Genomic DNA, 18,351 nt, shown 5'->3' on the forward strand with positions numbered 1-18,351 from the left:
ACTCTTAGTGGGACCGTTAACAAATGAAAGATTCTGAGAGGACCTGAAGTAAATGATCTGGCTGAGTGTGTTGAATGCAGTGTTTCTCAAAGTTATTTAACCACCAAATTCCCTTTCAAGTGGTATTCATCGATGTTCAACCGAATATGATTTGGGGATCACTACTAAGATCTCTAACTTATGTTCTAAAGTTCTATAACCTCCCTCAGGGAATTTACTGAGTGCTTTGGTCTAAGACCCAGTCTTTCTGATTATCCTAAAGGGTATCTGCTCTTTTTCTGAACTACAAGTTTAAATAAACTTTTGTATTAGAAATGATTCTATTTAACTACCGTACTTTTTACTTGAACTACCTGAGTTTATGAGCTCAAATGATTTAGAAAGAATTAAGCCATCAATTTAGAAATAAAATTAATAACTAAACCAAAGTAAAAGTTAAACTAAGTAGAAATTCACAAGGCCATGATTGTTAAATAAAGGAAATACAGTTATATTTTCAGAGATTATATCTTACCCTTGAAACAAGTGGGATGAGATAAAATTAGAAGTTCAAGTTATGATTAGAGCTAAATTAATCCAATAGTCAAAAAATAAACTTGGTAGAAATTTTATATAGGTGCACTAAAAAATAAATAAAATTGCTGTTGAAGGAGAGCACTTTTCCCCTTAAGCCAACAATTTAAGAGCATTTGGGAAACCTAATATAATTATGTAGGTTTTTTGGCAACATCATTTGCCTGGTACGTACTCTTAACCTAAGTGGAATATTTGGCTTCTAATATGTCCACTTGGGAATAGAAAGCAAAAGTGGCAAAGTGTATCTCTGGTTGAGGTGTATTTATGAAAGAATCAAGTACTCATTCAAGCATAATACTTCTACTTGAGTATACATTTACATGGATACATGTTCTTGGGATGGATGAGTGTGTCAAGTTCACAGTCAGGTTGGGCAGAGTTCGCATTAAGAGTTTGCTCCAGAAAACTACTTAAAAATTTTTTTTACAAGCATCTTGATTTTGCAGGTTTGGTACGAAAATCTCAGAAGAGCAGCTTTGCTTGCGAGCTTTCCGATATTTCTACACTGGCCCTGGCCAGAAATACTGTGAGAACACCCTTTCATTTGGTATTTGAGCCCTTATGCCTCTGTTCCTGGCTGCAGACCAAAGGGAACAAACACAACTGAACATTTCAGAACCTCAAAATAGTAAACTAAAAATGGTTTGCTCTGCTTTTGGTTCTAAAAATGATTGACCCCAGAGCCTTATTCCAAACGATCCGGTTGATCCATCTCTAATGGGGATTACTGGATTTTAGAAACCATAGAAGAACTTTCTTTTTTGATTGATTAACTAAAAGCAAAAAAAAAAAAAAAAAAAATCAAAATGGTTGTAAAACAGGTATTCTGTCACTATAGGAGAGACTACATTTTATGAACATGCTTTATGTTCCAGTGTAAAGTAATTCAAAGAATAAGGACATTGGAGTTTAGAGTAGGATATCTGGGTTTGAATGCTGATGTGATCTATTTTTACTAGCTGAGTAAGAAGAGTCCATTTCTGAGGCTCAGTTTCCTATGGGTAAAATTAATAAGAATAATTAAATATCATCAACCCATTTTAACTGGGTCATTATGAGGAGTAAAGTATTTTAAAAGTACTTCTTCAAATTGTAGTGTCCATGATATTAGGAAAGGTAGTGTATCACAGTTCCTGGAAGTTTGAACCTTATGATCAAACACGTCTGAGTTCAAATCCCTACCTTTCTGCTCTCTAGCTCTTGATCTGTGCAAGTCACTAAGAATCTTGATTTTTATCATCTGTGAAATGGGGATAGTGTTGGGGGGAGAAGTAAATTAAATAATGTACGTAAAATATTTGGCGCATATTTTATGCTATGAAAATTGGTGGCTATTAATAAATGTGTGAAGTGATGATGATGGTGATTTAAATGCTCATAATTCTAGGAGCCAGTCCAAATACAGGCATGTGAAAATCTGGATGGACCCTTGAGATCACTCTGAATGCTTCTCCTATACATTTACATAACCTATGGAATTTTTCTGGATGAGTGGGCACAGGAGGGGATGCCAGTTTGAGTCTGGGGCAGACCCAAAATATAGGTTGGGCTGAATGTAACCACCTAGGGAAGGAAGTGGAAAACTTGCTGGACTAATGCCAAGTAGGAGGCAATGCTGATCTTGGCAAATTTAACATCTAATTTTCACCAGTAAAGAGAGGTAGGTGAAAAAGTGTAAATATATGCAAAGGTCAAAAAAACACAATCATTGTGGAATTAAAGCTTTAAACCCACAATCTCTTAATTCCAAAATAGTCATTGTTTCTAAAGTTTTTTTTTTTTTTTTTTTTTTTTCTGTACGCGGGCCTCTCACTGTTGTGGCCTCTCCCATTGCAGAGCACAGGCTCCGGACGCACAGGCTCAGCGGCCATGGCTCATGGGCCCAGCCACTTCGCGGAATGTGGGATCCTCCTGGACCGGGGCACGAACCCGTGTCCCCTGTATCAGCAGGCGGACTCTCAACCACTGTGCCACCAGGGAAGCCCTAAAGGTTATTTTTATATTAAGAATTCCATAGTATGATCGTTTTCTTAAAAACCAATATTCACAGCCAAAAGCACAATATATGACTGGTAGCTTCTTTACTTGCAATTCCTTATACATATTAAATGTAGGAAATTAGCAAATTTTAGACTTGATTAAATATTAACATGTCATATTCTTTATCCAATGAAGAAATTGTGTTTTTAATCTACTCTGGAGAAATGGCTAGCCTATCACATTAAGGTATTGGTCACATAGTATTTTCTCTTTCTCCCTTCATAGTCAAAATTCTTGAAAAAGTATTCTCATGGACAACACTTCCCCTTCATGGATTTTGAATCCCTAGCTCTCTCCACCCCAAAGAACCTAAGATCCATTCTTCATAGACACTCTGCTTTCCAAGGGCCATGTCCAGTGACAATTTGTGAATGATCCTTTTTTGCCACTTTGCATCACTGACTATTTTCTTGGAAATCTCCTCACTTGCCTTCTGATTCACTGTTCTTGTTTTCTTCACAATTCCGATGACTCCTTTTCTGTAGCCTTAAAGCAACTGCTCAGGATCCTGTTCTTTATCATCCTCTCTTTACCCCAGGTACTATCTCTAGGTAAACCCATCCATTCTTGCTACTCCAGTTATCTCTTACCCGCTAAGAGCAGGACCACCATCATTTTTTCTGTTATGCTTGCTATCTTCACTGGGGTTTCTTCAAACTCAGTTTATTAAATCAAAATGAATCAATTTTCTCTGTGAACCAGCTATCCTTTCCCTTCCTTATGGTTTCAGTAATTTTGTTTGCACATGAAAATAAACTTCTCCTGATGTTCAAAACTCAAAACTTCAGCATTATCTTTGTCTCTAGACTCTCATTTGACCTCCAGATCCTAGGAAATCCCCAAGTTTAGCTGTAAGCTCTGTCAATTTTATCTCACAATGTCTGTCACACTTATAAGGCAGATAGACTGATGCAAGGGTCTTGTAGCATGCTATGATCCTTGCTCTTATGTTCCCAAGATAGGTGCTTGAACTTCAGCCATTATTTCTGCATTCTAGGCAGGAAGAAGGGGGAAGATCACAGAATCAAAGGGCATCTGCCAGCTGAGGGGAACTTTTCTGAAAGCAGCAGCCAACAGTCTTTGCTTATGTCTACTGACCAGAGCAGTGTTGCATGACCACTTGATCTACAAGGCAAGCAGAGAAAGGTAGCTTAAAACACCTGGACCCAGTGCTGCTTCAGTAAATTTGAGCTCTGTGGGTAAGGAAGACAGTGCAAAATGATGATCAGCAGGTGATCAACAAAAAGGTATTTGGTAGTCCCTACAAATCTGTTCTCCTTGCTTCCCTCCATTTTCTTAAAATACACCTCCACTGACTTTGGTAAAATGAAAGAGCCTAACACTCCTTATTTCCCACCATTGTCACCTCAGTCCACATCCTCATCATGTTTTTTGCTTAGATCATTGCCAAGACGAATGGGCTCAGAGTGTCAGTACTCCACTGCTGCTGTCTTACCTGATCATCATTTTCTTGTTACTCAACAAGAAAGTATTGATGACAGGCACTGTGCTACATGCTAGGGATGAATAAAACCATGAACTTTGGCTTCAGGGGCTCACAGTTCAGTTGGGGAGACCAACATGCCGCCAGTTGATTCCAGTGCAACACAATCAGTGACATAATAGAGGCAGATGCAAAGAATTGTAGAAGAAGAGGGAAATCCGCGAGTAATTTAACTTGGGAGTGGCTGAGAAGACTTCACAGAGAAAGTGCTGTTGGGAGCTGAGCTGTGGATTATTAGGTGTTTCTCAGGACAACCCAGAGAGAAATAATAATACGTTTTCTGTTTTTGTACACTACTAATTACCAATGAAAAACAAAGTGGTTATATATACTTGACCTCACTCTGAATTTAATTTTTAAAGAAAGTCACCATAAGCAAAAGCAATGTTAAGTATAGCATTATAGGGCACAGTATTGATAAATGAGAGGAAAACTGGTTCTTAAAGAGTGTACCACTCACTTACCATGTCCTGAAATTAACGGAGAACTCATTTGTCAAAAGTGCACCTAGCCCACAGAGAATTCTTCCAATTAACATCAAAAGCGATCATTCTTAACCTCTCATGCATTAAGAAAATCCTGTCTGCACCCAATGTTCTGTTCATAATCAATGGAGCCCTTTATGTATGTTATTTCAAATTTATCACCATGTATATTACTAAAATGAACGAATTAATAAATTAATCTGCTGTAGGTCCAGAAGCCAGATTTATTTGTTGTCTCCTGGTTCTCATGGGATATTCTTTTGGTTTCTGAGACACTTCACTCTGCAGTTTCTCATAATTTGGGAGTATTTATTGATAGCTACTGACAGGATGTGTTGGTACTCATAGATGGACAATGGCTGTATCAGAAAAGTGGTCTTTTTGGGGATTAGTTATATTCTGAAAATGTCACGCAAGTCACTATCAGGCCATGTTAAAAAGGCAGTGCAAGTTCTAACAGGATTATATTGTCCAAAAAAAAAGAGTAAAAAGTATTTTACTCTTCACTGAAGAGTAAAATAGTGCAACATTCCTGGAGGCCAATCTCAGGATACGATCCCTAAAATAATTATATCATTTGACCCTTAGTTTCACTGGCAATAATCTACTGATGGAGATGACTAGAAATTTAGAATTGTGAACAGGACTTGGTATAGAAGGATGGCTATCAGAGCACTAAGTAAACTGCAGACTATCCATGAGCTAGAATGTTATGTGGTCATTAAGATATGTATTTTCGAATAATTTTTATACCCATAAAAAAGTGCCCATTATATTCAGTGATATGAAAAAGAGGAAAGACAGTTGTATAGTAAGTTCCCTATATACAAACCTTCAAGTTGTGAACTTTCAAAGATTCGAAACTGTGTTCCATCAGTGTCAGGTGTGAGTGACATTTCAGCTTGCCCTCTGTCTCCTATTGCTGATGACCCTTCAGCTCTACCATCTCCCACCTCCTCTCCCTCCTCCAGTCAGTAACTCTTCTTGCCTGCTCACTCTATGCCAGCCCCTGTATGCCAGCTGTTGTACTGTACTACTGTACTTTTCAAGGTATTGTACTGTAAGGTTAAAAATGTTTTCTTTATTTTTTGTGTTTTTTGATGTATTATTTGTGTGAAAAGTATTATAAACCCATTACAGTACAGTACTTATATAGCGGATTGTGCTTGTTGGGTACGTAGGCTAACTTAGTTGGACTTAGGAACAAATTGGACTTAATGAATGCACTCTCAGAAACAGAACTCGTTCATATGTAGGGGACTTAATGTATTTGGATTTTATCTATCATCTATCTATTTACCTATCTGTCTATCTATCTATCTATCATCTATCTATCATCTAGCTCTCTCTCATACATGCATACACATGACACAAACACAACTTTCAAATGATTTGCCTCAATAACAATTTTCTAAGTTTAAGTAATTTCTATTGTCATCTTTAAATTTCTCTAAATTTTATAGATTTCGATGTTGAGAAGTATGAGTTTCAGATAATCATAAATAAATCACTCTTAAAGTAACATGTTATAGAGGAGGAAGGGATTATTCCTTGGCCTCTTTCATCCCTATGCCTTCTGTGCTGATAATTCTCAGACCTGCACATGGTATAAGGTGTCAATTCAGGCTCTGAGCAAGTCTCCCGGCCATCATCCCCTCTCTTCCCTCTGCATCCCACCCTCCACACTGCCTTCAGATTTCTCTTTCCAAGCACAGCTATCGCCATGTTATTTCCTCTCTTGAAACATGGTTCAGACCTCCCTGATGGCCCACAGAATAGACTCCCAAGGCCTCTGCTTGGCTCCTGCCCATGTCTTCAGTCCACTAACCCTCACATCTCCCAGTCTTCCTGTAACCCAGCAAAACAGAGTGCTAAGTATCTCCGTGACACTCTTGACTTTGCTCCCCATCCCAACTTGAACTTCATTTTGCTTGTTGAAGTCCTACCCAATCTTCAAAGCCCTTCTCAAATTCCTAGGGTGTTCATTCAGAATTCATCTCCTTCCAAACTATTTCCTCTTTGCACTTTGTTGATCTCTTTTATTATACTTATCAAGATTTTACTTGTATTATGGTCACTCGTGCCTTTCTGTTCTTATACTGAGACTTGATTTTTACACTTCCCAATTATGTCTTCTTCTATGGAGTGGTTCATAGAAGCACTATGCACTTTATGGAGTGGTTCTCCAACATTAGCCTGTATCACAATCATCTGACGGTTGTTAAGACAGGTTGCTGGACCTCATCTTGTGTTTCTGATTCAGTCTACCTGGGGTGGGACCTGAGAGTTGCCATTACTAACAAGTTCACAGGTGATGCTGCTGCCTCTGCTTCTATGGGGACCACACTTTGAGAACCACTGCTTTTCAAAAAAGGGGTAAAATGAAATAACATAAATGAACTTCCACCTTGCTGTTGTAGATAGACCAAAGACATTAAGAGCTCAAGGTCTAGGATCAGAGACTTGGGTTTGAATTCCAACTGGATCATTTAATACTTGAACAAGTTCTTAACCCCTCTGAATTTTCATTTTTTTAACATAATGTTATTTTTTATTGAAGTATAGTTGATTTACAATGTTATGTAAGTTCCAGGTGTACAGCAAAGTGATTCAGTTATATATAAATATATATGTATTCTTTTTCAGATTATTTTCCATGTAGGTTATTACAAGATGAATGTTCATTTTCTTGCAAGAAAAATGAGGACATTATTACCTCTTACACAGGGTTGTTCTGCGAGTTATATGAGATTATGTCTATAAAGTGCTCAACAAATGGTGGCTATTATTATCCCTAACCCATTCAATCTATGAAATAACTTTATAAAATAGACTTTGCCACCATTTTGCAGATAAGGAGGACTGAGATTGTCTGGGTCAGCCTCAGCCACATAGAGGGTCAATACCTTACCTGAAATCATCTACCTTTTAAATTGCAAGAATGGGATTCTAATTCAAATAATTTTGATACTTTTTACTCTCCCCTAACACAGCATATTATACATAATGCACACTCAAAACAGTTCCTAAAGTTGGACTTCACATGTCTTTGTGTGAAACCTTCCATTGGCAATACCACATCTCAAAACATCTTCCTGGACTTAAGAAGATTCCCACTGTGATGGACACAAGTGTAATTTCCATTTCATTTTATGCGGCTGTGAGAAATAACAAATCAGGTAGGTGAAAGTAACTATTAAAGAAAGAACTAGCTTAAAGAAAATTAAAACCAAGTTGACTAAACCAAGTGTTGACTTACAATGCTTTGTTACTTGGTGACATTAATAGTTTTAGGAACATTATAAAATATAGTTTAATTGTATTTATTGTTGATTTTCTTGAGGAGAGTGGAGGTATTTTTATTATAAATTTTATGGTAAATAACTTGATTTCAAAAGCACATTTGAATTTGTAAGACACTGAAACAATAGAGGGAGACCATTTTATAAACTGAAAATTCTCTTGTGTGAACATTGAATGCTAGGATTTGATTTCTTTGTTTCTATAGAAACAAAAAAAATTGAGATTAAAATAAGCCTAAATGGAATCAAGTTTTATGAAACAGATAAAAGAGCTTATTTTACTTGTTCCCAGTGTAATGTGGTAAAATGAAATTTTTATTTAAAACCCAAGCTGTCTCTGGACACTTCTGCTTTTTTTTTTTTTTTTTATTCTTTCTTTTTTAAAAAATTATTTATTTATTTATTTTGGGCTGCGCCATGTGGCATGCAGGATCTTAGTTCCCCGACTGTGCCCCCTGCAGTGGAAGGATGGAGTCTTAACCACTGGGCTGCCAGGGAAGTCCCCACTTCTGCTTTTTGAGGAAGTTTCAGCTGGGATGGGGGAGAGGGCCAGATGGCATAGTGGTGAGTGGCAAGATTCATATCAATAGAAAATCCAATCTCTGCTGTTTCTTTCCAATTAGAGAAACTGCTGATGAGGGTTTGGAGGGGATGGCAGGGGTGAAGAGTGAAGAGGGTCTTAAGTGTAAAACCAAAGCCAGTGATCTATGTACTGTTCAGGTAGTGAGAGACGGTTTAGCAGAGATTTTTTTTCCAGTTTTATTGAGATATAATCAATATACACCACTGTATAAATTTCAAGTGTACAGCACAATGACTTGACTTACACATACTGTGAAATTATTACCACAATAAGTTTAGTTAATATCCATCATCTCATATAGATTTAAAAAAGTGTGTTCCCATGTGATGAGCGCTATTTACTCTCAACAATTTTCACACATACCAGAGAGCAGAGTTAACTTAGCAGAGATTTAATGAGTCTTTGGATAGTAAGATAAGCCAGCAGCAGAACAGGTCAAAGAACAAATATTCTCTGTGACAATGTGAAGAAAGACAAAATGTGAGATGGTCAGGAGGGAAAGAGAACACAGAGGCAAACTCTAGCCTGAGGAGAATGGCAGCAGTGTGAGATCCCAGTGGCAGTGTGTCCAAAGAGCTTTTAACAAAGCAGCTGCCTAACCCTCATCTTTAACTTGTTTGTGTTGCTGCAATGTAAGACTGAAATATTTAGTACTGTGACACTTGCCAGTACTTCTGTGATTGGGTTTAGGTAAATGGAGGTAAAGCAGCTGGGTTTAAATACTGGGTCAGCACAGTTCAAATAGAAAAATAATGTCTGTGGAATTCGGAACTAGCAGTTGCAAACGATTATGTATAGAATGGATCAATGACAAGGTCCTACTGTATAGCACAGGGAACTATATAATCCTGTGGTAAACCATAATGGAAAAGAATATGAAAAAGAATGTATATATATATATATATATATGTATAACTATATATGAATCACTTTGCTGTACAGCAGAAATTAACACAACATTGTAAATCAACTATACTTCAATAAAATAAATTAAAAAAAATAATGTCCATGGTAGATGAGATATGGGAGGGTTGGGAGATTGTGGGTGTGGGGAGACAAACTCAGAGATAAAATGTCACCACGAGCACCTAAGTCTTTAGGAATTTACAGAAATATTGAGAAGGAAATTAGACAGGGTGACCACAGCCAACTTTTAGGTTATACTTGTGACTAGTTAGGTAATATTAAGTATTATGTGGTTCTAATATGAGAGCCCTTTTCCATTTTTGTTCTTTGTGTTCTTTTAGCATCTAAAGCAATAATATTTTCATGTATTACAATACTTCTGATCTAGGCATAAAAGCATACTGCTCAGACTCTACCATGGATTTGCTATCAACATTCAATGAAATTGCACATCAGTTGAAGAAAACTTTGAGGAGGGCGTCAAGTCTAAAAATCATTACCCGAAACAAGAGGTAAGAAGACAGGTATCAGCAGTGATGTAGAGCAAAAACATCCCCTGACCTCAAGTTAAAAGACTTGGGTTTGGAAATGATGGATTTTTAGCATTTGCATATAGACTTGTTTCTCTGAACATGTTTTCTTGTATGTAAAATGGGATCACTCTCTCATAGTATCATGGGCAGTAGGCTCTTGGGAAATGTTTATTGTTTATTGACATGCAAGCTAACTTGATAAAATTTATCACTCAAGATTTTTTTGTTTTGACCTTTTAAAGGGAAGTGTAGAAGACAAGTGTGGTCAGTTTCTTGGGCATTTGACCTGTGCATTCACACAGGGCCCTATACTCAGAAGTGCATCAAACTATTTTTAATAGTTGCTTTCATCTTTAGAGTCTTAATAATTTTTGAACAAGGGGACCCACATTTTCACTGTGTACTGTGTCCTGAAAATTATGCAACCATCTGGATGGAGACAAGCATTATTTTGTAAGCTTCATCCTTTCTGACCCTCTTTCTTAAGCACTGCCCTTCTTCATTCCCACTACACAGCTACCAAAGGTGGCCATTTTGCTCTGTGACCCTATACTTTGGTGATGGATGATTGGTTTAGAAGTGGACACCTGATTCCAGATGGGCTAATCAGAGCTCCTTCTCAGGGGAAAAACTGATTTGTCCAAAGATGGATACTTGAACCAAACTGAGCCAACCTCTAGGGATCTTGAAGACTGGATAACTGAGCTACTAGACTGTGGATGGCAATATTTTCCACTATTTGGATTAAGAAGGAAGAAAAACCTGGTTTCAAGAGAGAATACAAGAAGCATGTCTGAAGATAGTTGCAGAAGTGAGGATGGGAAAGAGGGTCTTCCTAGCATCCCTGGATCCATTTGTTCTGAGGCTCAATTTTCTTCCTGTAGTTGGATTCTGTTACTTATTTTCAAAAAGCCCCAACTATTACAGGAGAAAAGATAAATTCTTTCTTGTTTACTTCCATTTTGTCAATTCAATTCAAGGTAGGGTTCTTCTTATGTTGAGAGAATAATCCTTCACCACCATGCCACCTGTGATCTTTTTCCTGAAATAACTGTTTTCCTTAAGGTGTTACCGTCTTGATGCCTTGGTGACCCTACAGACAGATGTGTCGCCACTGGTAGTCTGTAAGAAGTGAGCCACATGTGTCCTAATGCTTATATTTCTATGGGTTCTGCTGTTCTTGTTGTACATATGTGGCATAGCTAACTTGAATTTGATAGGAGAACAAGTGTTTTTGCAACAAAAGAACACTCATCTTTACTTACCAAGAACATATGGGGGCTGGCAGAAAAGAGATGGAAAAACCAAATCTACCTCAGAGCATTAACAGTGGTGTTATGTAAAAAAAAATAGTTCTTTCAGTAATAACATCTATACTGGCACATAAAACCACTCTGATGGTTTCTTTCTTTTAGACAATATGACCCAGTGGGAAAAGCTTGGGATATAAAGGATACTATTCTTTAGTTTTATGATGTGTTCCTTCCAACCTTTCTGGATCTCAATTGGAGCATTTGCATAATGGAAATCATAATGTCTTCCATCAAACCTATAAGAGAGTATCAGGATCTATAAACAGCATGTTGCAGAAAAAGGCAAGAATATGCATGAAAATGGAATTGGAGCCTAACCATCTCACCTATCTTATTCCCAGAGTTGTCCAATAGAGAACTTGGAATGATTTATGTTTTGCTTCCTCCATCAGAGAAACATAGAGTTGGTGTACTGTCCTATTACTGTCTCATACTGAAGAATCTAATATATAACTTATAATTTTCCTAGAAATATATTATGAAAAATTCAGAGAAAAACACATTCACGGCATTTATGTAACAGTCACTGTACTGATGGGAGGTGAGACTCCCATAGGAAGATGCAATAAAATCAGGATGATAACCAAGCAGAAGTGAAAGTGCCTTTGACAGAAACACATGTCTAACTGTATGTGAGATGTTGATTGGGATGTACTTTGCTGCCAACAGAAATACTAATTCAAATTCCTTAGGATCAGGATGTTTATTATCTAATATAATGAAAAGTCTAGAGGTAAAGTGATAACTCTGGGTTTGACTTATCCAGCAGTTCAATGACATCCTCAAGAATTGAAGACTTTTGATTTCTCTGCTCACCATGTCCCCCCATGTCACTACAGAACTGCTGCAGCTACAAGTGTTTGCCCTTCACTGCAGGACAAGGGACAGAGAGCAAAGACTTTTCCCGGAGGGCCTTGACTTTCTTTGCTTTCATGTCACTTTGGTTAGAATTTCATCACTGCCCATTCCACAACAAAGCCCTGCCAAAGAAGTAGAGTTCCCATGGTGGATCCACCCCCATAACTGTGGGATCCAGACTCCCCTGAAGGATATAGGTACCCCATATCTGAAGAAAATTGGGGTTTTGTAGGCAAGAAATAGGGGAGGATGGCTGTAGAGAGGAGACTGCAGGGAACTTGTGACAGCAAGATTTGATAAGAAGATATCTGCATTTTGGAAAATTTTAAAATGTTTTGACACTATTGGATTCATAGATGCCCTGATTTGAGAGTCCAGAATGATTGAAAATTGGCCTTTCTTAGAGTGATATTTTTCCTGTACCTATGCTCTATCAAAGAAATCAAATAAAGTTCTCAGATTTTAACAAAGAGAAAATAGAAATTTAAAATAGTAAAAGCCCTCTTTGAATTGACTTAACCTCCTTGCTGGTGGCAAAACCCAATTATCTTTCACATCTTCTAACCTGTAGCATAAGGCTTTGCACTCATAATATGAACTTAATAAATATTTGCTGAATGAATAAATGAAATTGTAAATGTTAATTATTTTATTATCATCATATCTAGGCATTGAGGTATATTCAGTGACAAGTATTTTGAACACAGTTGAGGCTTACCCTACAGCAAAGTAGACTCAATATGGAGCATCAATGTGGTGCTTCCTTTCATTAAAAGGAAGCCTTCTCAAGGGTATGTTTACAATGGTATTTATATTTGCATGTCCAAGAAGTGGCAAGTTGACAGCATCAAATGTTTTGTTCCTGACCATTTGGCTGAACTTACATGGAATGTCTATACAAAATTCAAGTTCTATTGTTTCACAGTAGAAAAAAACCAAAAAGCCCCCCAAAACTCTTCAATATAGAAAAGCCATTTTTCATTATGTCCATTGCTAGGCCAACAACCTCACTTTTCCCCTCTTGCTGACTTTTGGATCATTTTACTGTTCTTGGCATCTTTATTCTGGTACAGGCAGTCCTAGGGCCAGACATCCATTCTGTTCCTTTTCGACAGCATCACTGGTACAATGATTTGTTAATTAAGATATTGGTGTATGGCAAACAAGGAAAATGTGGCTCAGGGAAACCATGTTCTTCAGGATCTGATTGGGCTGAATGTATCCTGGGCTCTGTTCTCAAACATCAGTGTCACATGCCATGAGACACGGAGGAGTGTGCTTGTTCTGTGCAGGGTCCTGGAATCTGCATTCTCTACAAGTGCCAAGGTGCTGCTCATGTGGGTGGTCCCTGGACCCCATAGAAATGCTGGTTGTGTTAGTTCAAAAAGATAATTAAGCAAATGAATCACATCTATTTGGCTGTGCTGCAGCTGAGTGATTCTGCCTTATACATATATATGTTTGGTGAGATCGTGCAGCTATGTACATTGCAGAGCCGGAATGCTGGGTTTGAATTGTAGCTCCATTCCTTACTTGCATGTCCTCCCAGACACATTACCTAACCTCATTTTTGCCGTTAAGTTGGGATAATAACAATTACTACCTCTTAGGATCTTGAGAGGATTTAATGTGTTACTACATCTAAAGTACTTGGAACAATGTTTAACACATGATACATATCATGTAAGCATTAGCTCTGACCCTGTTGATTTCAAGTCTTCAACATCAGCCTCCTTTCCCTCTGTCTCGAAGTCACACTACCTTTTGTCCTACTGTTTCCTACAGAACAAAATGCTCATATCTGTTCAGGAGTGCCGGAGTGAGTATTTAAAGACACCAATGACTTCTGCTCTCTCAGGGAAATCCTCTCTATTAAAAGAGCCAGAAGACTGCATTATGAATTTATAAATTCACATAAAGTAAAGACAGAGAGGGAGATCGATCCCAAAGGACATATTATCAGAATCGGGCTCCAGATGGAGAATTTATGTGATTTGGTGTAAGTTTAAATTTAGAGTTGTTTTACTCCAAAGCTTAAAAGAAGAGGAAGGAAAAATGTTGGCCACGGTTTGTTAAATAAATGTAAGGAGTCTTCTCTATTTCCAAAACTTAAGTGTAGGTAACTATTAGATTATTCTCAGAATTTGTCATTCATCTCAAACAGGTTTCTGACTTTCCCCCATAACTTCTCTTTTCATATTTATTTTTAAAAGTCTTTATTATGAGACAACAGTTTTTCAGTAGGATGAGAAGGAAAAGAGTTGGAGTGGGTGGAGATAAAAACTGTCATGGGAACCAGAGCCCTTGCTAAGAAGACACAGGGTGTGTGTGTGGGGTCCACAGAGCACAGGTGTCAGGGGTCCTGTGCATCTCAGGGGTACTCCCTCCCCTTTCTCCCTACCCCACCTCTCCTCCTCCTTCCTCTCCCTCCTCCTTCTCTTCCCACCCATCCTTTTTCCTTTATTGTTTCTGACCATCATTTTTTTAAAGTTTTTATTGGAGTCTAGTTGATTTACAATGTTATATTAGTTTCAGTTGTACAGCGAAGTGAATCAGTTACACATATACATATATGTACTCTTTTTTAGATTCTTTCCCCATATAGTCCATTACAGAGTATTGACTGAGTTCCTTGTGCTCTACAGGAGGTCCTTACTAGTTATTTATTTTATATATAGTAGTGTGTATATGTCAATCCAAATCCCCCAATGTATTTTCCCCCTTTTCCCCCCTGGTAACCATAAATTTGTTTTCTACCTCTGTGAGTCTATTTCTGTTGTGTAAATAAGTTCATTTGTACCATTTTTTAAGATTCCACATATAAGTGATATCATATGATATTTGTCGGACCGTCATCTTAAAGTGGTGCAGCCATTCACTTTTTCTAATCAGATGAGAAAAAGGTGCATAGAAGTTCTGTAATCAATGTCAATGAGGCCAGAGTAGACAAGCGACTCTAATTTTAATGAGACACTTCTACAACGGAGGCTATATTTAATCTTATTTTGTCATTTAATCTTACTGTGGCTTAAGAGTCTCACCCAAGAAACACATGCAAGGTTTAAAAATAACATGCAAAATAAATATACATGATCTTTTCAAAGAAATAGAGGTAATACGATCAGGGCTTGGTGATCTTAAATTAACTCATTTAAAGACAGGATTCCTAATTTGGTTATGAATTTCCTTACTTCCAGTGGTGTGCTGGTAAATGTTTAACAACTGGTTCTTTGGAAATAAAGCCCTTTTTGTGGTGTTGAATGATTTCCATAATAAGCCAACTATAGCCAATTTTGAGCGCCCAATGGGACTCCACAGAATGCAGAGTTAAGAAGAGGGGTGCCAATGGGCTCTTGAAAACCTGTTCAAGCCAGCTCCTGCACAGGTCTGCTTACATCCTAGAAAAGATTAGAGAGAGGCCACTAACAGGACAGTCCAGAGAACTGGCATGTAGAAAAAAGCCCCATGGCTTGTCTATGCAAAGGTGAGGTACAGAATTCAAATAGGCAAGTTGGATCAACCATGCATGTCTGCTTAACGCTCAATACTCCCGCCCATATTCATTGTTACACTAGTTTAAAAAAAATGGATTAATCAAGTGTTTATACAATTCCATAATATCAACATGGATATGTCAGAGAAAACACTTAAAAACTGTGACTATCGGCCTTCCCTGGTGGCGCAGTGGTTGAGAGTCCTCCTGCCGATGCAGCGGACACGGGTTCGTGCCCCGGTCCGGGAAGATCCCACATGCCGCGGAGCGGCTGGGCCCGTGAGCCATGGCCGCTGAGCCTGTGTGTCCAGAGCCTGTGCTCCGCAACGGGAGAGGTCACAACAGTGAGAGGCCCGCGTACCGCAAACAAACAAACAAACAAACAAACAAACAAACTGTGACTATCGAAGGTATATTTTTCTTTTCTCTTTCTTCTCTAAAATTTTAAGATCATTGTCTCACTTGATCTCATTGTATGTTAGGAGATTTAGCCTAGAAGTTCAAATTCTTAGGTTTCCTCTACTTTGGAGGAGTTCATTCTATATTTATTTGCCCTGATGTCTTATTATTCCAACTGCAGTAAAAGGATGAGGTGACACAATGCGAGGGATGAAGTCTGGAACACGATATCATCAAGCCACTCTCAGAATCTGTGTACACACAGATGTAGCACACAAAAATATCAGAACATGATATGTGTGAAGCATTAAAGGGAAAAGGGGAGTAACCAAGAGGATAATGGGTGATCCTGCTAGGGGACAGGAGAGGCTGCTCTGAGCAAGTGATGTTTACACTGAGATCTGAAGGGTGACCAGGAGCCACTCACTTAAAGAGTTGGGGATGAGGTGGGGTACCAGGTGGGGCACAGGGTACAGCTCATACTGAGCCTCATAGTTGGAGGAAACATGGTGCATTTAAGCTGTTGAAGGAAGGCCAGGCTGGAGCCCAGGAGCTCAGTGTAGCCTCCTACTGGATGGGATGGGAGTGGGAGTACAAGAGGGCAGCACCCAGGGGATAAGATTGTGGACTTGAGTCCTTGGTTGAGGAATGGGGGTGGCAGTAGGATGAATGGTTGGATGAGGTCTCATCGCCATGGAGAAACAGACATTCACTGAGTATTTTCACAATGGAGTTTATGAAATTTGGGGTGTGAGCAGTACTGGGCTGATGCTTGAGTGACCTGGAGGCAAGCAAAGAAGACTGACCCCATTTGGGGCAGTCTACAGAGCGACTGAGGGTCACATAGTCATGACTAGAGGAGTGTCCCATCTCAAGCATTTGACAGGTTTGGGAACCCCAAGAGGGGGACCCCTGAGAGGGAGGAGCTCCACTTTCTAAAAGCAGGGTGTTGGCTGCAAGGTGGGGTGAGGAGTGACTTTTAGGCAGCAGACTGCCATGCACGGCTGTGACGTTTGTGTACTTGACAAAGGAGCTCAACACAGGGACAGTGAGAGCTCAATCCAGCCCCCTCTGTCAGTACCCAAGGCTGCACCATGACAAGGGACTGCCCAGAGGTGGTGTCTCTTGGACACATTCTTTTTTGGCCAGCAAGGCCCTGCCCAGGACTAACTTGGGGAAAGGAGTATTTGCTGTGAGGGGCTTGGGGGGAGAAATTCCCGAGGCTCTATATCAACTAGGCAGGGCTTTGAACTTGAAGTTAATATTACTTCATTTGTGTCTACAGGTTGGTGGAGCAGAAATGACTTCATTATGTAAGATATATATTTATCTACACATGTGTATGAGTATGTGCGCATGTGATGATATTTCTTAAATTTACCCACGTCCTTCCTTTGCCCTCTTCCTTAGCGCATTATTTCCTAGTTACCGTCCCACAACCATCACCACCTATCTAGTCCAAAGTACTCAGTTGCCTCAAGGAGAATTAAGATTATTCTAATGAGACTGAAAGAAGAAAGAGGGATGGACACAAGATTCAGCTTTTAACATCAGACATTGGATTTCGTTGCGTCTGCAACCAGCTGGCTTTTGTTGGAAAAAAACTGCTAAATTCTGGTTAATCTATTTGGAGTCAAGCTTGGAAGATGAGATCACATATTTTTTCCAGAGGAATACCTCCACTTCCATCAAAAAGGCTGAGCCATGAGGCTTAGCATTCCTTAAGAAGGGATGCCTTTGCAAGTCAGACAAGAAGAGGAAATTACCCCTTTAGCTCAGGTAGAGTGTGGGAGTGAGGAAGGAGGAGATGTGTAAGGATTAGGCTCGATTCTGAGTGATAGGAAATCTAAACAGTGGTTGAAATAAGATAGAAATGTATTTTTCTCCTGTATAGTTGCCTGGAGAAGGGCAGTTCAAGGATGGGATGGCACTCCACAATATATGGGGCTCAAGCTCCAGCTTTCTTTTTACTCTACCATGATCCCCCTTCCAAGGCTGCCTCATTGTCCAAGAAGGATGCTCTAGCTCTATCCACCTCATCTACATCTCAGCCAGTAAAGACAAAAAGGGATAAAGAAGACCTCACTCTGTAACTTTAAGGATGCTTCCCCCCAGTTTGCCCATTTCATTAGCCAGAAGTTGGTCATTTGACAACCTGGATGCAAAGGAAAGTGGAAAATGTAATTTTTATTCAGGAAAGTCATGTGCAGAGCTGAAATTCTGCTCAACCAATAGTGGGGGAAAAGAGTGGCATGAACAGATCTGGAGCTGTGTCAGAAATGACCAGAGATGTTTAGGGGGGCCAAGGGCAGGGGGCCTTGTCCACTCCCCTGGCATGGTCTCACTCCTTTTAGAAAGG

The sequence above is a fragment of the Mesoplodon mirus genome (genome assembly GCF_964341445.2).
Source record: "Mesoplodon mirus genome assembly, chromosome: 4".
NCBI lineage: Eukaryota > Metazoa > Chordata > Mammalia > Artiodactyla > Ziphiidae > Mesoplodon > Mesoplodon mirus.